The 27156-nt window shown below is 40.8% G+C and overlaps 1 protein-coding gene and 2 long non-coding RNA genes across 3 annotated transcripts in view; 1 reads left to right on the plus strand and 2 right to left on the minus strand.

Moving 5' to 3' along the window:
• LOC145443209 (uncharacterized) overlaps window positions 1–20869 on the plus strand; it is a 451826-nt gene extending 430957 nt beyond the window's left edge. The window contains exon 2 of the long non-coding RNA XR_013916339.1: window positions 19107–20869. This is a non-coding gene — a long non-coding RNA (uncharacterized LOC145443209). The remainder of the gene's footprint in view (window positions 1–19106) is intronic.
• LOC145443194 (uncharacterized) overlaps window positions 1–27156 on the minus strand; it is a 267709-nt gene that overhangs the window by 202742 nt on the left and 37811 nt on the right. The gene's annotated exons all lie outside the window — the stretch shown is intronic.
• On the minus strand, window positions 954–2557 carry LOC145443583 (uncharacterized). Its single transcript, XR_013916475.1, has 3 exons — window positions 1499–2557; window positions 1363–1428; window positions 954–1301 (listed from the first exon to the last, which is right to left on the minus strand). It is a non-coding gene; the product is annotated as an uncharacterized LOC145443583 (long non-coding RNA).

The following is a 27156-nucleotide window of genomic DNA, read 5'->3' on the forward strand; positions in this document are numbered from 1 at the left end:
TTTAGACCTGGCTTAAGGCCAGTGATTGACTTGCTCAAGACGCCAGGCGTCGGCGGTCTTAATTCGGTTTCAAATGTCAATTTGGCGCCGCGCTCGGCCAAGTCCGTTAGTTGCGAGTAATTACTGTCTACTTCGTCGCTGTAGCGAGTTCAACAAGGAACCGAGGCCAGTTGTTATTGTTTTGAGTTGCTTGCTGATGTCGTAAAGTATGGTAGCGATGCAGTGAAGGAATATGGAATTGCTTGAGTTGTTGAAATTTACGGACGGATGATCAGAACGGAACCCCGAGGAAGTATCTGGCAAATGATCAGCACGTTATCGCAAAGTATTCGAAGAAATAGTGCGGCTGTGATGCCGATTTTTGAAGACACAACTGCTCAGCATATGGCGTATTAATTGATGAAGATTATGCTCTTGGAGATGCTGAATATCCACTGAGGACTTATTACTCACGCCACTATTATGCCCAAGAACGTTGACCGAAAAAAGTCACTATTGTTTTCATGCATATTGTTACCCTCTGGCAGAGCGCAGTGCTTTGTGTTGAAGAAAATATCTCGCGCATTGGCTATATTCAAGGAAGAGCCGCAGAATATCGATATGACAATAGCCTGCTTCTGCCTTTACAATCATAGCAATGCTGACAAGGCAGATGGAGCTGAATTTGATGACATACTGCAACTGGAAGCGTTGACCGCACTCCCACAGTATCGACTCCTACAGAGAAATCTGCACGACAACGCATGATCTAGAGATTTTTTCTAGCTGGCATTCTTGTTTGCAATACATTTGATTACATTCCAAAACATACTCGTGCGTTACTTCTTGTGACACGTAAAATGTGCATTATGGCTTTAAGTAAGTTCAAGTTCATAAATTTGGACACAAGATAGCGAAGTTATTGCAAGGGGCTTAGAAAACTGGAGCAGGCGAACATGAACGGCTGATTTTCAAATCTTCGCTGCTTCATACTTGACTTCGGGCCTGGACTTCGGTGAGCTGTTGGTAGGGATATAACTGATAAATTTCGGAGGAATTTTTTAAATTTTTATACTGTTGCTTTCCATACAAAACTCAATAGTCTATTGTAATACATAGCATCAGCAAACTATACGAATGTTAATAGCAATAATAATGAGATAATAATTAATAGCAATAATAATGAGATAACAAACAGACAATTGATGGCCTAGTAATGAATGCAAATTTACCTTGATTTGGTTGGAAATGTTGCCCAAACAACTAGCAGATGCAGCTTCCAACTGCTACTCCATAAGTTGGCAGATCAGATGGGTCAGCATCTATCACAAAACAACTTATCAAGCATGGTATAAATATGAATGGTAATGACATACTTATTACAGCCCAGTGTTGGTATCACGGTGCGAGGAACTGGATAAAGCTCGAGCAAAGTGCTTTCAGAAAAACCTTAATATAAAAGGAACTGGATATTGGTATGCGCATTCACACTCACATATACGGATGGATAGATAAATACCTATTTGATGGCTTGGCACATCACTGCTCGTTTGATTTTCTCTGTGTTCCAAAAGAATGGTGCTATCATTTGTTTCACAGCCTGCAGCTCACTCTGGTGGCACATTGCACAGCTCTATAATAATTTTTACATTGACTGATTATGCTACTATGTCGATACCATGACTGGGTAGCAAATCTGTGAAAATCAATGTTGAATTGACATATATCTCAAAGCATTTGGATTACTGAAGCATTAGCATGTACTGCACTTTGAATATTATTGGCATATATCACTTCAAATCAATGGCCCCTTTAAGCTGCATACATGCGCAGATGCGCAGTGCTGACATGGTTTATGCACACAGAAAATCTGAAGTCATGACCCTTTTTTAGTCGTTACGCACTGTTGTCCGAGGGTCTGCGTAGTGAGTTCTTGAGTGTACGCACAGACTCGTCAAAAATTAGAGGGAACATTGCTTCACATCTATAGCGTCAAAAATTAGAGGGAACATTGCTTCACATCAATAGCAATTCACTAACAACTTCATGCCTAGTCATGTAATTTTTCTTTCCGAAACTTCTGGATCTTTATCCACTATGCTGAAATTCGGTCCGCGTGCAGTGAATGGAATATCAATACAATGCTTGTTGAAAAAACACATATTGATCAAAGTTCGATGTAGTCGGCACTATTCTAGAAGGTAGCGGTTAATCATATTCATGACAATGCTCATAGGGGTGGAGCAAAAATGGATATTTAGGGGAACCCTGAAATCAATCACAGTTGCGTGCAAGTGGTGCAACCTTGATTAGGCTCAACGAAATGAGCATGATACATATTTTCCATTTTCTGGTGACTGGTCGTGTGTTCACTTTTTGACTATAACCACAGCAAAGGCAAACTGTCAAAACGTCAACGTGCCTAAGTTAAAAGACGTAACCAGTCGAGAAAACTATAATGATGAGTTGACGTAGGACGTAGGCTATCAATAAAGGACCTGTTGATCTGCCGCAACCTAAAATCTCATCTTGGGGCTTCTTCGATACGTCCACTATATTATCTGATGTTCCCCATGACCACTGATCAGCATCATTACCCATAGCGGATTCTTATCGCTGACCTTTCGTTACCAAAATGGGCGGGATTCGCAAGTCCAACGCTAGGCACACCTTTACGCCTTACCCCAAATATCACTTCCCGTGTCTCATAGTCATATCATATTCGTAACCAAATTGATTGGAGTCAGAGGACGAGGGTTACGGTGGTCATAGGGAACATTACTTGATACAATATAGTGCGGTTATGGGAGAAGTGCTGAGGTGTCCAGTGCTCAGGGCTCTGGCTATCCATTTCAAATGAGATCCGCTTATAAGGAACCCTGCAGCATTTGTTCACTGTAAATCCCATTATATAACGGTATATCATATCAGATTGTCACGTTCATGACAAGATGGATCATGTTATGTGATAAAACATTGCTCCAAACTGCCTGACAGCACTAAACAATAATATCATCTGATTTGACTAGCTGTTCATCAGAAAAAATGGCCTACCTCCTCCAAAAAACAGCACAACAGTTACCAGCACAGGAGACTTCAGCCTACCCCCTACCAGGCTTGGATATGTGTCTTAACAAAGACCAATTTAGGTCACAGTTTTGAAATTGACTTAGGGCTGAGGGGTGTAGCTTAAGCCCGACGACGGGATTAAGTTGACTATTTGAAACCCACCCTTAGCCTACCTAACGCATTGCGGATTTCACGCAAAAGCCGGTGTATCTGTATTAACGCTAACTGTGTTCCATACTGACATAGGTGATGAGATGATGATATCATGAAACAGTTTACTAACATCCTCGGTTTGCATTCAAATATTTAGTTTTATTTTATATTCTCCAATGTCAATTTCACCGTGAAATTGTTGCCTTCAGGCCATTTGCTCACAATTACAACTTCTGTCAAGCGCGATAGCTGTTTCGTTTTCGATGGCGGCTAACAGCAGCTGGTCGCTTGATCAGCCTATTCCTTAGTAAATTTTAGGCAAAATTCGGTGTTGGTCTGTTCGTATTACTTTTGACAGTGTGCCATACCGAAAACGGCCATGATGAGGCTGCTTCTCCATGATGTCATGTAACAGTGTACCTAGAGTTCGGCTTTCATCCACGTATTTATTCGATAATATATTTTATGAAGGCGATTTTGCAGCAGAGATATAGACACTATAGACCGTAAGCCGTACGTGTCGTGTGACAGTCTCCAGCCTCAAGGCCAAAATCTCCCAAGCTGTACCGGGACCGAATTTCCGAGGCTGCTATCCGTAGTTCTTCAGAATGATGTTTTGGATTCAATATGACATGTCCAATCTATGAGATAACAATTGCGTATGTGTCCGAACTCGATGACCTTTCCAGTTAGGCTTACGCAATCTCTCGAGTTATAGTCATTTCCATTTCGGCAGATAATTAGTCAGGTATAGCGCGAACATGAACCGTGTCGAATCTTTGTTCCGTACGCCGTTTACGCAGTTACCACACTTCAAGTCACAGCTCACCGGCAGACCTCTCGCAGCACATACGTTAAAATCACTGTTGTCGGGAAGTTCGTGTTACCGTACCACCAAGTCACTTGTTTACGTTGGAAAACGCCATTGTGACGTCATCTTGATAAAAAGTCGCTTGCAGCCCTTGCCCCACCACCGATATTGTCACGAGCCGCCACTGGTCTGTGTTGAAATAGATTGACAAACAAACATTAAAATAGAATGACAAACTAACTACCAACTTTCACCCAGTCACATTTCGAAATTACACATTGATTTGAAACAAGTAATGAAAGATTACAACTCTATTCACGATTCCGTTTGTAAAATAGAGTTTCAGAAATACTATCACTATGACATTTCAACATTTTAACATCTTGCCATACGCAAAAGAGTAAAATACAAAAAAACCTTGTCAAGTCAATCTGTTTGTAACTCACCCAACCAAGGCAAAAAGTGTCCATACGAAAAGTAGACAAGACTACGTGAGTAATCACTACAACCCGTGAACATATCAAGCTCAGTTGTATCCATATTCCGTCTTTTTTATTCAACTGTAAGATGAAGTAATTACTACTTAGTGCGCGACTTGAAATTAACATATACTTCTAGTATACAAGCTTTGAATGTCTGACCAACATAGTTAAGAATTCATTTCTCACGATCGAACGCTGGTGTTGCATTGATAGATATCATGTTGTCAACATCCTTAGTAACACATTGGTTTGACATACGAGATTTTGTAATAGTCGATCATGACTTAATTATTAAATTACGACGTAATTGAACCGGTGTTGGTTAATGTGATATCAACAACATCAATTTGCAAAACCAGACTTGCATGTGTGAAATGTTCTTGATTGGGAAATTATTCCGGGTTGGTACAAAACAATCGTTGTAACAGAAAATACTTTACAAATGCAATCGTTTACAATAATTAGGACTAAAGATGAAACAACAATATAGGTATTATTACGTTCAACAACCAGTACAATTATTAAAATCTATCGTTTGCGATAACTGGATAAACTGTTCGTTTAAAACAGATTTGATGAAACATTAGCTGCAGCAAACTGATTCGATTTAACTAGGAACATTAACTGCAACACAAACTATTGAATCGAAAAAAAATCAGAAATGAACATCCAATGTGTAGACACCAAATGTGATGTGATCCAAGATCCATGTGTAGTAGGGTTGTCCATAATTTGGAAAATCTCAAAGAAGATGCGTATCCATGTCTCATTCTGTAGATTATTGATAAAAAAAAACATCAATAGCCTGCAATAAGCTCATAGGAAAGTCGTTAACATTTGTCTAAATGCGTTTGAAAGTAGCTGCCGTAGAGTGGGCGTGTTAGCGACCATAGAACGGCGAGAAGACTAGTAATCACGAAATCACGTCTCTTGATTGGTTAATCAGCTATGCTTGAATGGTGACGATCACAGCGGCTTGCTGATTATGTGCTTATACTAGTTCAAGAAGTTCGCTAACGGCAATGATTCTGTAAGCACATTGTACGTTGGTGATTTAATAATTAAATGAGACATCTGGTCATTGAATGTTTTAGTGTTAAAACTAGGTACCTATAGCTTTAGGGCAACAATAACCTATTGCAGGCATGACAGAGGTGAAACAGCGGTGAACTTATAGAAGTAAGTATAGATACCAGAAATAGCAAAAATATCTGATATGCGTGTGATTACACCAAGTGGTTCTGTTTTTCTGGGTGCAGGTAAGGTGTATTAGACATCGTCAAATTGGTGCAGCATACCATGTGATATGGATTCTTGACACAATCCTGTATGCTCAGAAGATATGTGGGCCGACCAGATAGCTTACATTGGATTTCTGAAGTAGAGTGATACATTGGATTTCTGAAGAAGAGTGTAACTACCACACCGCTTCAATACTTCATTTTTATGTCCATGTCTCGTTGATTCAAGCATTAGTCGAGATACAGCCGGTAATGAATGATCTAAGATTCATTAAGGACAAGCTAAGCAATGCAAGAAAACTGTGTTTTGCTGTCTGTGCTCATTTTTAGACCTCTACGCGGCATCATTGAGGACTTTGACTCTAGATAACTAAGGTAAACCGGAGATGCGACACTAACGGGCGTCACGTGATTTCGCGCTCTGATGACTGTCTACGCAGCTCGAGTTGTTTTGCTGGGCATTTAAATAGGAATATCTATCCATGAGGTTAGTTTAGCGAGTAGCTACTCCGTGTGGTTACTAACTAAGATTATTGGGTTGATGCTACGTAATCAAAGCTAGCAAAACGAGGAAATGAATGTCGTAATCATTGAATGAATGTGGCTGTTTCAAGTGGTCTGTGGTCTTCATTAAGCAATAGATCGTCCAAGATGACATGACATGAGATGACATACAAATGCCTGCATTTGATTTACATGTTTATGTTTTCATAGGATTTCATATGGCATTTATATGTTTGCATATGTTTTTTACAGCAAATTTAGTTACTGCGCTGTCAACTATCAATTATATTATGCCAACGCACTGCGCCCTCCCTGACTGTAGCTGGTCTCGTTCCAGAAAAGAAAAGCGCAGTTTGTTTACTATTCATCGACCTGATTTGGCAAGAACTCCCGGCGAAAGAGCTCACCGGGAACAATTTACAAATTATATTTTATCTTTAAGAGATTACACCTGAGGAGATATTATTAAAGACATGTTGCACAAAGAAACGTAGTTCGTCTAGTTTACAAAAGTATGAGTGTCCGGTAACGTAAATTGGTAGCCAAACCATTTATGGTTAATCATGATCTCGTCGGCACAGTTATGTAGTATGTGAAATGTGATATTGCAGGGCTGCCATTTGCGACCATGACTTTGCTCAAGATGATATCATCTGGACTGGTAAAAGATCGAAGCTTCGTCTTGGTGCTCTGCCGACTAAAAACATCTATAAGGGATCAAACTCCAGCTGCCTACCCCAGAGAAAAACACCGGAAGTTAGAAAAGCTCTTCCTCCGGCGAAAGTTTACTCCTCTTAGTCAAGTGTAAAAACCGCTGCTAAACATTTGATCGATAATTACAAAGGTAAAATTTCTAGTTGTTCAGCTGGAGTTAGTAAGCTCTGATAACTAATATAAGCTTATATGTGGGCTTACCATATTTTGGAAATCTAAAAGGGGGACACTTTTTCAGAAATCCTCGACTTTCAAAACCGAAGAAGAATTCTCAAAAACCGGTGACTTTATCCCACTTTCTGATCTGTTGACTAAAAAAAAAGGTCACCGTTTTTCTCTCCGCGTTGCTAGATGGTTGACTAAAAAAAGGGTCATCTTTCCGCTCTGAGCTCAAATCACCGTGTTTTTCACTCCGAAATACCGACCGGCCTTAAAAAGCGGGACGTTTGTCTGACTGGTCGGGACGCCGGGACAAAGCGGGACTGTCCCGCCTAAAACGGGACGTATGGTAAAGCTACTTATATGCATTCGTAGAGTGCCGGCTCATAACCGAGGAGGATGAAAATTTGATAATACAGAAAAGAAATGGAGTGTTTGATGATAGCATAGTACCCGAATTCAGGTTTGAATTACTATTAGGCTACATAGCCTAGTCTGAGATATTAGTGACATTACGAATTGACATGAATTTTGATCTTGAAAAATTGTGATAGGCAGCGATGTCACAATACAGGCTATTGCAGAGGTCTCAAACTCAAATGTGCTCGCGGGCCAATTTCCTAGTTTTGATGACGCCGCGGGCCGCAGCATCAATGATAGGGATATTTAATGGTCTTATTTGACGGGACCTGGCAGACAGGCATCCAACAAACGTGGAAATGCAATTTACTATTGTACTATTAACGCTTGACACGGAAAAATCACATTTTCAAATATTTGAATAAAAAGTTTTTTTGTGCCGGGCAGAATTGTTTTAATAACCGAGGTATAGACATCATGTGAGAAGATGCATCATGACATCGTAAAACTGTCGGGTTATCATATTGCAACTAGTGGACCTATGACGAGCAACAACTTTACGTAGTCTATTTTAAAAGCTACTGATGATTGATCTGATATCAGAGCTTTTGAGCGGTGTAGCCTAATCCTATGGTTTTGATATCGTCGTGGTAAGTATAGGCTATATATTGTTACTGTCATTGCCAAACACAAATTAAATAAGCGTAAGATTTTGCCTTCGATATATCAATAACACCCTAAATACTACACTCGTTGAGCCATAGTAATAGCAATGCTTCACAAACTTTTTAGTGATCGTGTACCCCTTGTGCTTCCAATAAGATTTCTAGTAGCCCCTGTCCATTTTCAACACAATTTCTGATGGTACCGTTCTAAATCAGAAAGCCCACTCACAAAATCGCGCGAAGTGTTGCTTCTAGTTGAATATATTAGCCAAAAAAATATTCCACAGCATATCGGTATACAAATTCTACAAAGCATCTCTTACTCCCTGATGTGGTGCTTCGTACCCCGATGGGGTCTACGGACCCCAGTTAAGAACCACTCGAATAGAAATGTCTAATCCACAAAGAATTCGTTGGTGTTACCGCTGTAGAGCTTACTACCACCTTATTCGGCACCCATAATAACATGGATCGGGGCCTACGATATTCGAATATCGTAGGCCCCGCATGGATGAAGAGAAAAAACAACATGCATCATGTAATCAACTATATACGTCACGGGGGTAACAGTATGGTTGCCACACTTACCAGATTAAATATATATATACCCTACGCAACGCAAGCTACGATCTTTTGCTATATATTACTATTCCCCATGAAAGTTACATAGATTGATGCGATCGTAGGATTACCAAGTCACCATTCCGAGTCGCAAGTCCTCCGATTTCAGCGTTTTACCAGACTCAACTCGAGTCAATCCGAAATCAAGTAATTTTACGAGAAGGTCGTACCAAACCAAATCACAATTTTCTGTCGCGAATCATCAACGGGTCATGTTTTATCATCATGAACTAGAAATGCGACGTATAGCTGATCTTCTTCCGCACGGTAGCTTTTAAAAGTGATGTGATAGTGATGTTTGTTGGGATTTCGTTGATTTTTATAGCAGTTTTTGCGTGAAATTCAAGTTCTTATATCTTAAAAAGATATATGGCAGTTAAATATAATGTTGATTACTTGAAATTTCAAAATGCCGTCGCGGGCCGCACAAAATGCTCTGGTGGGCCGCATGCGGCCCGCGGGCCGCGTGTTTGAGACCTCTGGTCTATTGCATGCTATGGCTGGCAAGTGCAACCAGAAAATGTACAGCTCCTCAAATATCATTTTGCTCTCTGACATCATTTTTAGGTAAGTAGATAGGGCCAGGGTTTATTATAGGGCCAGGGTTTATTATAGTGATTGGTACAACTGCAAAGTTTTCATTCAGGTGAACTGAACAGGATTGCTGTATGCAAGGGCCTTGCAGGTAATATGGCGGGCTGCGAGATGCATGCAATTTTAAGTTGCGATGGGAGGAGATTAGTTGCCACGGATGTATTTAGATCACCAGGATGTCATATAATAGGCAAGTAGCACAATTACTTTCAGATGATTTTTTTTTATATATATAGGCCATCCCTAGCGTAATTTCAGTACATACACCTGCAGGAAAAAGTTTTGAGGCAGATGGCATTTGCATGGCTTGCAGCAATTTTATGCCAATTGACACATTCCACAATGAAGAATTAGAAATTGAGGAGATAGAATGTGACGAGGAGGTGGTATTGCTGCATCCAGATCAGCTTTATTTATAAATAATGAACAATTTCAGGAGTCAGTCAGTCAAGACAAATGGCAGAAAATGTTTTCTTCTAATCAGTCGAGCAACAGATCAGCCCATAAAAATGCTCGTCGATACCCCACTAATGTAATTCAGTGGGCCGTGGAGCTTTTTTCCAGATCACCCGCGGCATACAAGTTCGTTCAGGAAAGTGGTCTCTTGACATTGCCAACAGTAAGGACGATTCAACGTTTTCGGTAACCTTTATTCATTCCTATAAGTGCAAAATTTTTTACCTGATTATAATTGATAATGATAGGAATAAGATCAAGCCTACTCCTGGTCTCAATATGATTGCAGTCAAGGAAATTGAGCGTGATGGAAAACCATAAGGCTCTTCCGGCATATATTACTCTCGATGAAATAAAAAGTTAGCATCAAGTTTTGTATGAAGATATTATGCATAACAAATAATCCTTCCTTGTTCGTTGACAGTACGTGAAAATATAGTTGTGAAAGATGGCACGCTGATTGGCTTTGTTAACTCTCCCTTCAATAATAAAGCTGAAATTGCAACACACATTTTAGGTGAGAAGTGACTATTCCAAGCGGTTTCAACTTGTATTCATGGTTTCTTTTTCCAGTTTTCTATGTCCGCTCCATTTGGAAAGAAATTTCGCTACCATTGGCATGGTATCCGACCCGGTCTCTTCCTCCTGGTGACCTTGCGGTATATTTCTGGGAGCTGCTATATGCATGCGAAACAAGGGGGTTGAATATCCATGCTGTGGTAGCAGATGGATTATCCATCAATCGAAGCTTTTTCAAACTGATTTCGGGAGAAAAGAAGATTCCACTGGATAAAGCGTTCACAGGACCGAACATTAATGCCCCGGACAGGCTCATATACCTGTGCTATGATCCCCCGCATCTTCTCAAGGTGAGCATATTTTTTATGGGATAGTCTGAAACGTAAAATTTGTGACACTCTTATTTGCAGACTGCCAGGAATTCTTTGCTCTCGTCGAGGGGGATCAAGATACATGAATATTGATGGCAATGGCAAGGATATATTATGGAGTCATGTTTTAGACCTTTACAAAACTGAGTCTACCAGCCTTGTCCTGTACTAATCTGGACTAACTAGGGCACATGTAAAGTTGAATCCACGGTCAAAAGTATGTGACCACTCAGTGTTGGATGAATTTCGTTTCGAGTGACCCATGTACCATATTTCGTTTGTAGATGAACGTAGCGCTGGCAATGGGTGTCCTATCTGAAAGAGTAGCTCAGGGTCTGAGGCAAATGGAGCATAATGGAACAGCTGATTTCATTTTGATGAAGTACCAGTATGATGAGTACACAAATTTATTGTGTTTTGTACTGTCAAAAGTAACTTGGATTTTTGACAGCTGGTTCCACATAGTAACATGCAGGGTCAACTATCCTATTTACAATATGGGGGATAGTAGGATAAGTGCCCTTCGTGAGTTTGCGGACAAACTCGAAAATTGGATAGTAAACTAAATACACTATACTACCTGTTGATTGCGATTCCAACGCCAATGTTTTTGTTACAGAAGGAGTCTGAAGCTCGTAAAGAGCCCAAAAGGATGATGGCCCTGCCAACAATGGAGGGTCTTTTATTTTCACCTCGCGTAGTTTGATTGGGCTGTGCGAGCAGTTGTTACGGCAGATGCCTCGTGTGGCTCTTGGCACATTCACCCAAGATGTTTTGGAAACGAAACGTTCTTCGGGAATTTGGTTTGATTGGTAGCCAACTATGCAATAATATGTTAACAAAATCCTAATTTCTCAGAGGCAACGTGGCAGACGCTGTCAAAGTCAGGATATTGGCCCGGCTGCCTATGGCAATATTCACCTTTCACAAAGCAAGGTGATTAAACTTTCGGCTATCTTCAACAACAACAAAAAAGCGAAGTTCTCGAAACGGTAGTCATATCTTGTTTGTTTTTTTATTCGTACCTCATATGAACAATTGAGCAATACAATGCGATTTACAAATATATCTTCTGTCCAATTTTATCCATTCTTGTAAAAGTTTGCGCTTGAGTGTTCAAGATAGGAAGGTGTCGTCATAACTTGTAGCAATCTTTTCATCAGCAACCCACTTCGTCTAAAGCAGTGGTTCCCAAAGCGGGCGATATCGCCACCTAGGAGGCGATTGCCAGGGTTGTAACCAAGCCAATTTCACTAACAGTTTTGCATCAAGTCGAAAAATTTCAAGTGACTGTTTAGTTTCGAGTTAAGAGTCTTGTCCACTTTTTATAACTCTGTTTGGTGACATCGAATGATTCGCAAACATTGATTTTCCTCACTTTCAGCAGCTTCTGGTAGCAAGTACCAAAAAGCGTGATTTGATTACTTAAATTACAATGTAATGTAATGTCGGTCTTGGCCGTCTGAGTCTCGAGTCATATGACAAATTTCAGTCAACTCGAGTCATTACAACCCCGGCGATGGCGCGTTAAAACGGCTATATTGGAGTCAAGTCGGAGAAATGACCTGACCTGAGTCTGAGAAATGACGAAAAAGGTTGGGAACCACTGGTCTAGAGCATGTAGCCTGTATGGGAACCACTGGTCTAGAGCATGTAGCCTGTATAAGAGGCATGAACAGAACACCGAAAGAATAGTAAGCAGACAATTCGAAACTGACAAATCAATGAAGTGGCATGCGTCAGTAGGCCCGAGAATCTATAGTGCTAGCTACTATTTCTTGATTGGAACTAATTGCATTTCGACTTGAAATGTTGGGACTCATTGAAAGAAGTGGGACTCATTGAAAGAAGTAGTACGATAGGCACAGTCTTATATTGCAAGGAAGTGCTACAACGTAAAACAAAATCTAGTCGGCATCTTTTGAAAGGAACAGTAGGCACAGTATCATGTTGCAAGGAAAGTGATACAAAGTCAATAAAATTATCTTGTCGTCAACTCAAAATGTAGAGATTGACCAAGTGTTTAACTTTGTAATGGAAATTTGTGAGAGAGATGCTACCTTCTCATCACCTATTGCGATAGCTGACTGCGGAGTGAAACTGCTCAGGTGGTCACTTTATCGTGCAGACGTTTAAACAGTCTCTTTGCGAAGCTGTGTGAAAAAACCGGATCATCAATGACGTTACGTAAGTGACGAGCTGTCTTATATCCAACTCAGATGCATCCTCAACACACAGGTCGTAAACCCTATGAATGAAAGATTCATAGTACTGACCACTGAAAATGGCGATTTTGGCATTTTCGAAATTGATGAAAGATGGGTGACGGTTGGCTTCTTTACGGAATGTCAGATAAACATGTTCACATAAAACATATACTCTTCTGTAGGATACATTAAACACCCAGCCTTCCTTTCTATAAATGAAATAAAGGAGCCACGCGGTTGGTCGTTGCAAAGCAGCTTCACAATGTCGAAACGAAAGCGCTCACGTCCATAGGAGGTCCTCGTGCCTTGTTCAAAGCAATGATATATATACAATGATTGGAAACTACTGTGAGCTCTGCGTTTCAGCGTGTTCCTGGTCACGCTTCATCGCATACACAGTTGTGCTGTAAACAATGGCTTCCTCAGCAATACTTCCATGAGGAACTAGCAATGATATATAATAGGGTGGAGTGAAAATGACTTTTTTTTTTCAAATCAAAAAAGGCCTTCCTCAATCCTGACAAATGACCTAAAACTTCAATTAAAAGTGACTTCAGGGTGTTGCCCCCATTTTCCAGCCGGCAACCCCCCAATTTCTGCGCGTGGGGGGGTAAAATGGCCCATCTCGGCAACCGCTGGTCGTAGAGTCATGATTAGGGCCATTTTTATATGACCTTAAAAAATCAATTATATGACTTTATTTTTGGGAAAATATGACTTTATATGACTTTATGCGAAAATCGTGTATTTTTACATGTAACCAACGTCACTCATGGAACTGACGAGTAAAACATGAACAACATAACAGTAATACACATCCATTTTTATTTTAAACCACTTTTGTAGTACAGTTTCATGTAGTGTGGAATGTTGGAGTCTTCAAAGTTACGATTTGGACGTAAAAATGACTTTAGTAAGGAAAATGAGCGCTCCACAGACGCTGATGTTGGTTGACACTTCTGCAGTTTGGCATACAGCGCTGGTGAAATGTCTTGTCTTTGTAGCTCCATAATTTGTTTCACGTCGGTTTTGTCCAATCGCTTCTTAATGTAATTTTTGAGCTCAAGATGATCTTTTCCGAAATCGAGGGCATTTAGATCAGCATGAGCCTCTTTGATAGTGTACGCACAACTTTCCATTTTCAGTATCAAGTTTGAAATATTGTTGTAGTGGAGGCATATTTCTGTTAACTGACTCGTCAAATTTGGATCGTTCACTGAATCTTTGACGCTCTTTACAATAACTCCTTCAGCTTCCCGTGCGCTGACTATTTCTTTCACTTGTGGAAGTCTCTGAACTTCAAATGACGTCCCACTTCAGTGCACAGAAGTGAAACAGATTGTGTAGAAAACAATGCAATGTGTGACCTCATAGGTCTGCGACTGTAATGTTATGTAGGCTAACCTTACAGTTTGCCTTCGTTCAATCAGAAATTGCCTTACGGTACTTTCTTAGTGCGTAATTGCTTCAATTGGCACTTTTTATTTAAAGTATTCAACAATATGACTTTATAACTCAAATATGACCTAACCAGGAGAATATGACTTTATATGACTTTATAACTTTCTTGATATACCCTGTATGGATGCGGTTTTTGCGTTAAAATTGATTTCACGACTTACTGATGCATAGAAAAAAATATGACTTTAAATGGCCCTAGTCATGATATATAGCTCAAAATCTGCGGAAGCATCATGTTTCTATCTGTCTTCTGAAGAAAGTTTTCTCTATTGTGAACACAAAATGAGTTATAGCCAAAAAACTATATATACGCACATTTTTGTTGAAATTCAGCATTTATTCTGACGAATTGTGATCTGTCATTAGTTTTTTTTTAAAGTAAAGTAACACAGTGGCAATGCCGAATATTGGGCCCATATTACAAATATATTCACAACACAGTCCTTTTAAAAATCGGTTCAAAACATCATAATGAAAGACTCACATTTAACGACTTTTATTAAAAATGCATTCTTTTGTAAAGTTTTTTCATCAGTTTACGAGACTTAATTTTTCGGCGAATGAGGCCATCTCGTCTTTGAAATCCCGAAACTATTGCTGATGCTTCTGTTACGAGCTTTACATGTCGTTCCACTGTTTGATTGTGGCATGGATGAAACAAAATCAGAGGCTTCTCGCGGCATTCTTCTAACTCTGTATCAGTTAAGTGCTCAATCGTTGGAGGAAGTTGTTGATAAGGTTCAATATCAACCAATTCGTGGTATGCGTTGGCTTTGGGACACAGAATAAACGAATAGAACCCCAGTTCAATTGGTTGGAACTGCTATGACTTTCAATGTCCACAAGTGAATTTTATTCAGCGGCATGTTTTCGAAACGCAAGCACCTTGGTCACACCCTTATTTCGTATGTCTTCATTATCATCTACCAGCATTGCAATCATAATATTTTCGGGGTGTGCGGAATAACCGTTTCTTATCACCACATTCGGAGCAATTTTTCGAACGTTTCGGTCAGAGAAATTCAAAACCTGTTTAATCAAGTTGAAGATGTTTCTGGGTCCATGTGTTATATGTTTGTTTCCCTTGATCTCAAACCAAGTTGGAAAATATACTTCAAGGCAAAAACGAACCAGAATCTCCAGGTTTAAAGGTTGTTCATTAACTGTTACATAATACCGTAAAACTCTGCACTGCATCCTAAAGTTAGCCATCTTGAATGCGCAACCGGTGGTCCAACCTCCAAGTAAGCCAGATCATCATCAGCATTTCCTTGAATAATTGCCCAGCACATTTATAAGCATATAACTGGTCCTTACTTAAGTCACTAACAATTTCCTATGGGAGCTTTTGAAAGGCCATAAGTGGTGGCGAGAGCTTTTTGAATTGAGTAACTGGCCAACAAGATACACTTCCACGTAGTTTTTTTTCAATTGGGTGTGACCAAGGTGCTGGCGATTCGAAAACATGCCGCTGAATAAAATTCACTCCTGGACATTGAGAGTCATAGCGGTTCAAACCAATTGAACTGCGGTCCTGTTCGTTTATTCTGCGTCTCAAAGTTGAACTTGGAAGCAAAGGTATACGACGAGTTGGTTGATATTGAACCTTATATCAACAACTTTCTCAAGCGATTGAGCACTTAACTGATGCAGAGTTAGAAGAATGCCGCGAGAAGCCTCTGATTTTGTTTCATCCATGCCGCAATCAAACAGTGCATGGAACATCATGTAAAGCTCGTAACAGAAGCATCAGGGCACGTTTCGGGATTTCAAAGACGCGATGGCCTCATTCGCCGAAAAATTAAGTCTCGTAAACTGATGAAAAAACTTGACAAAAGAATGCATTTTTAATATAAGACGTTCAATGTGAATGTTTCATTATGATGTTTTGAACCGATTTTAAAAGGACTGTGTTGTGAATATATTTGTAATATGGGCCCAATATTCGGTATTGCCAGTGTGTTACTTTACTTTGAAAAAAACTAATGGCAGATCACAATTCGTCAGAATAAATGCTGAATTTCAACAAAAATGTGCGTATATATAGTTTTTTGGCTATAACTCATTTTGCGTTCACAATAGAGAAAACTTTCCTCAGAAGACAGATAGAAACATGATGCTTCCGCAGATTTTGAGCTATATATCATGACTCTACGACCAGCGGTTGCCGAGATGGGCCATTTTACCCCCCCACGCGCAGAAATTGGGGGGTTGCCGGCTGGAAAATGGGGGCAACACCCTGAAGTCACTTTTAATTGAAGTTTTAGGTCATTTGTCAGGATTGAGGAAGGCCTTTTTTGATTTGAAAAAAAAAAGTCATTTTCACTCCACCCTAATATATAATTCATTGGGTATATTTACCAGTTGCGATTAGCGTTAACGTGTTGAATAGCTTTAAAAGCGCATTTCTTTCGCGCGTCTGGGATTTTTTTCTGATTATGCTAGCGGACCGCTGCCATATAAACGTTGATTCACGTACACGTACTTCGTACAGTCGTACACCTAGTTCACAAGATAAATTTCTCGCGTATCGCAAATCCAATTCACACATTGACGACTCGCAATTCGCAACCCCGTGATGAAGCCTTGTGACGACCAACGAGGCTTATGTTCACACAGTCGCGGACGTTCAACCATTGTTGCAAGTGACACAACCTGCATTCCAACTTGAGGTGTCGCTTTTCCATCATATTGCTAAATCAATAACATCATATATAATTAAATATCAAGCAGACGTAGTTTTTAAAGAAGTAATTCTATCATTTTGAGTACTCGAGTAGGTTTGCCTACTTTCTTGACTGATTGTGTTTTCACACTACTCACCAATCAAAACCATCACAACTTGGTTTTTGCCAGGGATATCTAGATATCCATGGGTTTTGAAAATAGCACCCACATATTCAATGGTCATTTTGCGGTAGTCACTAAGCTTCACCCTGCAATTTCAAAAGTGACTATTTCCAACTGACTCCGAGCAAACAACGAAATCTAATGTTAGAACTTTTTAAAATTTATATTTTCGCTACTTCTATTTGAACCTGAGTAAATCATTGTAGCAATACTTCCACTACTTCAGTAGCAACGCTGCATACATCACCCACCTCTGAAAAAAGTCCCCATCCATGATCATTCCACAAAACCTTGATGCCTTACAATACAGAATTGAATTTTCAGGATTCCATCATGTTATGTAAAGAAATTAGGAATGATGAAACAAGATACATACACTTCACAGATGGAACATTACGAATACATAATTTAATCCTTAAATCCCTAATTTAATGATGCATGCATTTGAAAAAAGTAACATTAATATGCAACTGTACAGAACTAGATCGATGAATTGATAACCATGTGGACAACAAAAACAGTTTATGCGTGATTTTTTAGGCAATAACAGTGCTAGATATCAATTTTTGTCATCCTCAACTTGGGAAAAGTATTTGGATGATGTCCTTCAAAATTGCAGCAGTACACTCGCTTGGCTCAAAAATGGCCAATTACGACCCGAATGATGCCATATCCACTCTTGATGAAATCTGCCTTGTTTAGATGTTTGTCCAGTCCATCTTTGCTTGCTCTCGCCCGAATCATTGGTAGGATGGGGAACAACTGTAGTGCAGAATATGGATTCGGCTATTTGACCGTACCTGCCCAGGGTTATTAAATGCAATATGGCTTCAAGTCGGCGTTGTAGCTGAACTCGGTTGATGTATTCATAATGTCGAACCACTTGTAAATACCGGCAAACCATGCAGAAGCTTCTGTAGCCTCACCTCTCCTCGCTCGCATAATACGCGCAACACTATTGGACCGAAGCTGGGCAACAAAAATCTCCCGCATCTTTGCCAAGCTTTGCATACGAAAACGTGCATCCGTCAATTTGCAGCATCTCAATTCCGTCGGTTCAAACAGCCGTAAAATGTCGCCATCGAATAAATTTACCATCCTTGTTGAGAATTTCCGTACCACCAGTACGACTGGCGTAGAGGTTGTTGCGTACGGTTTTTAACAAATAGGGAGGGTCGAAAATCAAAAATATCTCATGCTGGGGGTTGAACATATTTTTGCATTTGTAAGGATACATATTTTTGCATTTGTAAGGATACTCTTTGTAAGGCTACTCTAAGTTCAATATTCAGCTCTTGGAACATCTTGCGATTTGCACTGAGTCCATCAGCAACAAACGCAGCTACCCGAAATCCACAATCCTCCAAGATGCCGACACACTTACAGAATATATTCGAAAGTTGAAATGAAGCCACCGACTTTGTTACGTAGTATGTCAAGGGTTTGGAAACAGACGTTACCAGGCCACTGGCATAAACTTGAGGAGCATGTGTAGCTGGTTCATCATCATCTACAGGTGTCGACTCCCCAAGAAAAATGAATCCTACCATTCCGTCTTTCGTTGTACTGAATACAATATTCTCTTTCACTGAAACTGCAAAAAATCAGAAGTAGTTAGACACATGAAACATCACAGTGAACAGCATTGCTGAAATATTCGCGATGAAGTCTTCGACACAGCTATAAAGTCATGAGAACACAATATAGCCAATCTACAGGCAAATTTAAGGTTGGAATTGCTCCAATTTTCAAATTGATCGATTTGTGTCCTGTCCGCAAGAGAAAATGCATTAGAAATTAAAACGAAACTCGTTTTGTCAGTTTTACCAGTCAACTACCATGGGAATCAAAATAGCGCAGAGGTTTTAGCACACCCTGGTATGCAACCAGTGATGAGCACCGGAGCGGAGTCGGAGTGGAGTCGGAGCGGAGTTTTGCCAATTTTGTGATACCCGGAGTGGAGTCGGAGTTTACAACAGATATTTTTCCGGAGTTTTACGGAGTATTGTTAGTTTTGCCCCCGATATCTTTCGATAGCTTTGACCAGAAGACACTATTGATTACAAACCAAAACACAGACAGTTGACACCTTGTAAAGTTGTAATATGACCGGTAACATGCAAAAATGATTGACAAGTGCATAAAAATCAGCCATCTGGACTGCAATTGGGGACTGGAGAGTAACCTAGTGATCTAGCAAGGCATATCCGCTGAGCAGTGTCTGTAGTTCACAAACTTGAAGACACCCAATATCGTTCGCAGCGCATCATTTTCTCCCTGCAATGAGATGCAGTCTTTGAATCCACTGCTGAATGTCACCATATTATGAGATAAGATCTCCAGAATCTTCCACGTTGCTGTCATTGCAGTCTTCTATAGTCACATCATATTCCTCCTTGCGTATTTGTTTCGTGACTAATTTTCATGCTACCCCAGTAATTGTGCGAAACATTTACAATCAGCAACATACAGCGGGGCTTTCCTATGGTACAGCCTTTAGCTACCCTGATTCTTCCAGCAAGTTGATGATCATAACGGAATATATCCCATTATCCTGATGACATTCAATATAGTAATAGGTCCATTTTGTGAAAATGTATTCCCAACGTTGGTATCAGTTGCAACAAGATAATATCCGATACCACTTTTGTGATAACTTTTCGCAACTTTCATCGTACTTGCAATTTGCAGTGAGAGATATCGATAATAAGTGTTACATCAATATTACCTTTATATCTGTGAGAAATATACATACAACAAGCAAGTATCTGGATGGAAACAATAATAACTTATGCAATGTGTTACATGATTTAATGACATTGCGACGAATTTTCGCTAGTAAGATCCGCTCACAGAGGCATACCAGCATCTAAGCCCGCTTTAAAGATTTCAACAATACATAAATCACTAAGGTAAGCTGATCTTACCCTGTAAAAACAGAATATTCCGAATTTCTGAACAGCCACACTAAATAACTACAACCGTCTGCTTTGCTCTGCTCGCATCAACTCAACTACGCTTCCTTCAATATTGATTGACGTAGTCAGTCATCCAGAACTCTTCTGAATTTTCGTCATGTAATGTTTGGTTTGATTGAGAAATGACTTTGATGTGATATGAAAAATCAGCACCGCAATCAAGTTTCTGCTGCTGGTCTGTCACAGACTCCAAATTCCAGATATCATGTATCAGCTTCAAAATTGGAAGTCACTAGTCAACTTCAAGGAGCGTCGATCGGTGCGTCAGTGATGCATCATGTATGTTTAGTACAGTGCAGTTCCATCAACTGTTTCATGGCGATGCGGAACTTAATTTACTGAAACCCGTGATGTGATCATCGATTTCAGTGGTGTTAGTGGTAGTTAGTTCGAACTGACTGGTCTTCCTTCGTCGTTTTAATATAATGGCTGAAGCACCGTCGACGTCAAGTGGGTTACTCACTAAGACGCAGAAAAAAAATGACGTGTGGAAGGATTTCACTCTGATGCTGCATGATAATAACGGCCAGTATACTGGGTTTGCGAGATGTCAAAATTGCAATGTTCAGCTAAAGCATCACAAGTTGACAAGTGGTACGTCGCATCTTCGAAGACATATCGAAGCTTGTAAGAAGAATTGATCGCAGTTGAAATGCAAGTAAGCGAGTAATCAAAGGAGAAGGTGATCATGGGGAACACTGATCGCCGGGTGGAGAATACCGAAGAAGTGCCGGTATGCCGTGGTGTTGTGCAGAAGACGTTTTGCTATCCAGATTTACGGTGAAACGTAAGTTCGATGAGGAGGCTTCATCTTTGAAGCAGAAGCTGTCAGAGGAACTAAGAGTTGCTATTAAGTGTTATGGGCTGGCTGGCATCACCACAGATATGTGGACCGATCTAAAGGGTCGCAGTTCTATTAGCTTGACTGTCCATTTTGTTGGAGAGAACTTGACTCTCAGAAGTAATGTTGCGACTGTTCGGCAATTCACGGATACTAAAAAATCTGGTATGAATATCAGACAGGCTATCGAAAACATCGATTGGGATTCTTCGACAATGGTCTGAATATATTTCGGGGACTGGACAAGATTCTTCGGGTTATCTCGGAGTCTGGGATTGAGATCCCCGGAGTCGGAGGGACTTTGCCTCAGAGACCAAAGTTGTCGGAGGGACTCGGAGTCTCGAAAAGCAGTCTCCGCTCATCACTGTATGCAACACTATCTCCCCATTCTGACGCAGCCAACTATTCATCAATAAACTATTAGTGAGAAAAAAGAGTTATAAATATTATAATAGTTTTCAATAAAATTGCTTTCTGTTAAATGGGTCTCATCGAATTTTAAGGTTGGCCACCCACCAGCAAAGCAATAAGATTACTCACACAAGCATCTTAATCAGTTTCGCTTTCAAGATATCAGATGGCGTAATTGATGCTTACCAATGTTCGGATCTCAATCTGTCTTAATTTTCCAAGCTTTTTTACGCTCATCCACAGATGCAAAAACCTAGGCAGCTAGTCAGTACCTGAATATTGCGCATTGGCAGAAGTTTGATCAGACCTTAGTATGCAGTACTGTCTCACTATGCTCGCAAAACCTATTAACAATCTACCAACAAACGAAAAAACAGTGAAATATCTGCCAGCAAAGGTGATAGCAGTACTCCAGCACGGTCAACATTACTCAAGTAAGTGTACGCAGTCAACCTTATCCGCGCACACGCTGATTTCGGCGGAAGTAAACCTTACAGCGTTAGGGGGCGTGGCAGTTTCCAATCATTGTATATATATCATTGGTTCAAAGTGTACCCAGCAATGTACTCAAGAGTTTCACTCTCAAATTGCTGAATTGAACCACCTTTAGTTTCATCTTCTTTGACCGAACCCTTCATTATCATTAATTTCATTGCGTCTAGAAGAAACTTTGACGCCTCAATCCTAGATGTATTGGCACTTCTTCGATAGTAGGTAGACATCGAAAAGTGTTCACCATGATCACCAATGAATGTTTTCCATGAACACGAACAAAAATTTATAAACGTCAAAATATATTGTTTTTGCGTTTGGAGAGGGTTAGGGGCAAAGTTGGGTTTAGGGTATCCCAAGATTAGGGTTGGAGTATTTGGGTGGGAGGGGGGATATTAGGGTTACAGGAGGGGAATATCAGGGTTGCGGAAGGGGGGATATTAGGGTTGGGGTTAGGGGGATATTAGGGTTGCGGGAGGGAGATATTAGGGTTGTGGGAGGGGGATATTGGGGTTGTGGGAGGGGGGATATTAGGGTTGCGGGAGGGGGGACATTAAAGTTACGGGAGGGGATATTAGGGTTGTGGGAGGGGGGATATTAGGGTTGGGGTTAGGGGGTAGTGCGGAGCGGATCGACCAATTCTCTGGTCCGGTTCCGATCCGGTTGTTCAATTCTCTGGTCCGGCTCCGGCCGTATCAGGAAAAGTACTGATCCGGCTCCAATCCGGTCCGGCCAGAAATCCGGCCCTACTCGGTACGGAGGTTCCGTGAATTGATAAATATGCCTCGTTTATGTTCACACTGTATTGGAGGTTACTTACGTGTGGTTGGTTGGTAGTTATATAGTTATAAAAGTCATGCTTATCCATAAAGATTCTGGCCGGATCAAAAAAGTAGTGATCCGGCTCCGGCCGTAACAGAAAAAGTACTGATCCGGCTCCGATCCGGCCAAAATTGTAAACATCCGGCCGGATATCCAATCCGGCTCCGGTCCATGCTCCGCACTATTAGGGTTGGAGTTAGGGGGATATTAGGGTTGGAGGTGGGTTAGGTTCAACGTTGGGGTTAGATTACCCCTAACCGGGGTTTAACCCACCTTCAATCTCCCTTTCACCCAACCCTAATATCCCCTCTCCCACAGCCCCTAATATACCCTAACCCCAACATCCCCCTCCCACAACCCTAATATCCCCCCTCCCGCAACCCTAATACCCCCCTCCCGCAACCCTAATATCCCCCTAACCCCAATATCTCCCTCCCACAACCCTAATATCTCCCTAACCGCAATATCCCCCTCCCACTACCCTAATATCTCCCTCCCGCAACCCTAATATCCCCCTAACCCCAACCCTAATATCCTCGCTCCCACAACCCTAATATCCCCCCTCCCGCAACCCTAATATCCCCCTTCCTAATCTTGGGATACCTAACCCCAACTTTGACCCTAACCCACCTCCAATCCCCCTTTCCTCAAACCTTATTATCCCTCTTTCCCAAACCCTAATATCCCCCTCCCATAACCCTAATATCCCTCTTTCCCCGATCCTAATACCCCCCTCCAACCCGACCCTAATATCCGTCTCTCCAAAGACACAAAAAACAACAATTCATTTTGACGTTTATGAATTTTTATTCGTGTTCATGGGAAACATTTATTGGTGATCATGGTGAACACTTTTCGATGTCTACCTACTATCGAAGAAGTGCCGATGTATTTTCATTGAAGTAGTCCTGTGCGTGAACTTTTTCAGTTGGATAATGCCGTATCACAGTTGCTGATTCTGGTTTCGATACAAATTCGCGCCAAAATCCATCAATCTTCTGCTTTCCAAATTCAGAAAGTGAAGTGCACTACTGACTTGCTGAATGAAGTCAGCCGGCAGACTAGAATCGGAAAGGATGGCTCTCGTGCGTTTCCCAATTTTGCTAGCTGGTGCCTCATTTCCTCCACCGTCCTCCATGTCATTGTACAACAGATCTTGGATCCCATCGTCAGTCAGAAGTGATTCCCAATCAAATTCGCCTACATCAGCCATGTCCGAAAATTTACAACGATACCCACAATTATTCGAATCCCTGTAGAGAGTATATTGTATAACAACAATTCTCATGTATTCATGTACCGTATAGCCATATTTAATGCTTTAAAATTGTATTCACTTGCCCATCTCTCTAGCACTGATTATGTAGCATCAATCGAATAACCTTGGTTAGTAACCACACGGAGTAGCTACTCGCTTAACTAACCTCATGGATAGGTATTTCTATTCAAATGCAGAAATTAACATCCTCTTCCACAAGCTCCCAGTAAAACAAATCGAGCGGCGTAGACAGTCATCAGAGCGTGACGCCCGGCAGTGTCGCATCTACGGTTCAACTTGGTTATCTATACTTTGACAGCACTTGCGGGTATGATTCATTATGCTGTAATAATATGACAAGTGCCAAGCATAAATGACAGATTCATCCAGCCCTTACAGCATTCAAGACTTCAATTATATACCACGACAACAGCCTAATAAGATCAGACAAAGTAGTGTCAATGTCAAGCTTTCTATTTGTATTCAATGATGGTACATCCCCTCGTTCGTTTGCCACTTGCATAAGCGCCTTTGCAATATTTTTCCGCTTGATTTTGTGCTTTCCATCAATGAAATCAAGGCATACAGACTACAACGGTTACCTTCACAACAAGCCATCATGTCATGTATTTAAAGATGTTGTGGAGCAGCTGTTATTTGTTCATCATGTGTTTCGTTACTCAAAATGTTCCGAATTAATCCTAAATCATGTTTGGCGGACCAAACTACAATGCGCTTACAGAATCACCGCCGTAAGCCGATTCCGTGACCAACAAGCCGCCAATGTCGTGATCAATGATTCAATCAAACGCCGTGATTTCGTGATTACTAGTCTGCTTGCCGTTCTATGGTCGCTGACTCGCCCACTCTACGGCAGCTACTTTCAAACGCATTTAGACAAATGTTAGCGACTCTCCCGTGAGCTTCTTGCAGGTTCGTTGACGTTTCTCAACTATAATCTATAGAATGAGACATGGATACGCATAAATTTTGAGATTTTCCAAATTATGGACAACCGTAATGTGTAGACACCAAATTACTGTTATTGATGCTGTAACAAAATAAGCTTTGATAATACTTGACGTATGTGGTCTCCTGGTGGCAATTCATTGAACTCGGAACCTAAATGTTTAAGTCTAATTTTGCAATATGTTTTGGAAATACATTTAGTTGGTATACAGCGTGATTGTCTTCAATTTAAATTTGAAATGTAATTTTTCATATCAGCGAGGAGAGGCTGCCAAAGATGCTGATAGGAAACGTTCAGTGGGGCTTTGTATCCTTTACCAAAGGGGTTACGTTACGGGAGTTAAAAATATCATGAAGGCGGTCAAAATTCCTGAGGAAAGCTACAGTAGCTTCACTGTCTTTGAATTTAGGAATTTTCAATACTTTATTGCAATAATCTATTGCATCAGCTACACGGCTGCTGATAGTTTGTGCAGTGCAGCCCATGCAAGTGCAACCTTCATCTTTTGTTGCTTCCAATCAACATGCGCATTTTCAGCTTGTTGCTCAAATGTAGACCGTCCTCGGACTGCAATTTTGCTAGACTGACAATATATTCCCAGGAAATTCTACCACCATCTCCATCATGGAGTGCTCCGTAATCAGCAATCTAGTTCCTCACTAATTTGAGCATGTGGGCAGCATCAAGAAGGACATAAATTCTACTAGCGGGATTGCATGGATTCGGAAAGCTAGGAACCATGTTACTAGTTGATAAAGTCGGTGAGCGTTACCAACATGGCGAAGTGACATGATAGACCATTACAGGTCGAGGATGCCACTGTAATGCCAGTCTCGCTCAGGCTCTTGATACACAGATTAACCGAATCCGCTCGCTCTGAGCCGTTGAGTCCTGCAATGATAAAGTACCCCAATGGAATCTTCCATGAACCATTCACACATACTGCCATAAAAACGAGTACATCTTTGACCTGTGGAGCAAAGTCGTCGTCTGTATAATTTGTTCCCGAATCAACGAAACCGCGGAATTTCTTCCCATCAAATTGCCATTTCGTCTAACATAAGAGAACAGACCAGTTGGTTAGGAGATGCGAGTACTTTTTCCTTTATGGCTTTAAAGAAATAGCCGTGAATCCTGGTTCTGTCGGGAGTCTGGTGTACCAATGCCCGATAGCACTGGGGTGCGGAAGGGCAAGATTCAACGACTTCCGGACAAAATTATATACCGTAATTTGTGACACTGTACACGACCTCCAAACATGCAGCAGAGAGACAGACGTATAGAACAATAAACGATCTGGAGCAATATGGAAGAAGATAATATATTGAAGAAGAGAATATATTGAATTGAAGGGAATACCCGCTACCACGAGACAGAGTCTATCGAAGACCATGTCATGTCAGTTGCCAAGAAAGTAGATGTGATAGTCACAAAGCATGACATCGTGTTTGTCATAGACTAGCTCAACCATGATTTCAATATCCAAGTTTTTTAATTGGAATAATGATTACTTTGCACTATCAACTATAGAGTATACTTCTTTCAATAACGGGTGAATCACTATATATTCAGCTATCCCCTTCTCCAAATTGTTGAAATGTCAGAACAAGATGCCGTTACTGATGACTCGTACGGTTTATTCTTTTGCAACAGCGTTTGACACTGATGTCTCTTCTGCAACCTCTGTCATTGCAGAACAGATGAGGCCGCCTTTGCTGTAGGACCTCATAGCAGCAAATGTACATTCAGCAAATTTACAATGTACATAATTTTCCTTAAAACACAACATTCATTGGGGAACTGATTTACTGCAGGGGAAGCAGGATAAATCATGTTGGTGAAATGATATTCTGCAGACAACTTTTCCAGGAGAGGACCAGGCATCCATACCTCTTCTTCGTAAACGGAACCCATCCTCCCACTAACTTGATGTTCCCAATTGTTACATCTTGTGAGATCAAATGACCGTCATCCAAATGACCGTCATCCTATCCAAAGACTCGAAAAATGGTATCCACAGCTATCCTGCTAGGCGCTCAGCAATCACGGATAGCATGGAGGAGAAAAAAAACGGGGGCGCAGACTAGATGACCTCATGGGGCCGTATCGCAACTCCGTCGCCAAAGCATCTCGATAATGCAGGCGAGAAAGAATATCATATCTCTCTC

The sequence above is a fragment of the Botryllus schlosseri genome, chromosome 7 (assembly GCF_051294905.1).
Source record: "Botryllus schlosseri isolate E-star chromosome 7, Bs_hap1, whole genome shotgun sequence".
Lineage (NCBI taxonomy): Eukaryota > Metazoa > Chordata > Ascidiacea > Stolidobranchia > Styelidae > Botryllus > Botryllus schlosseri.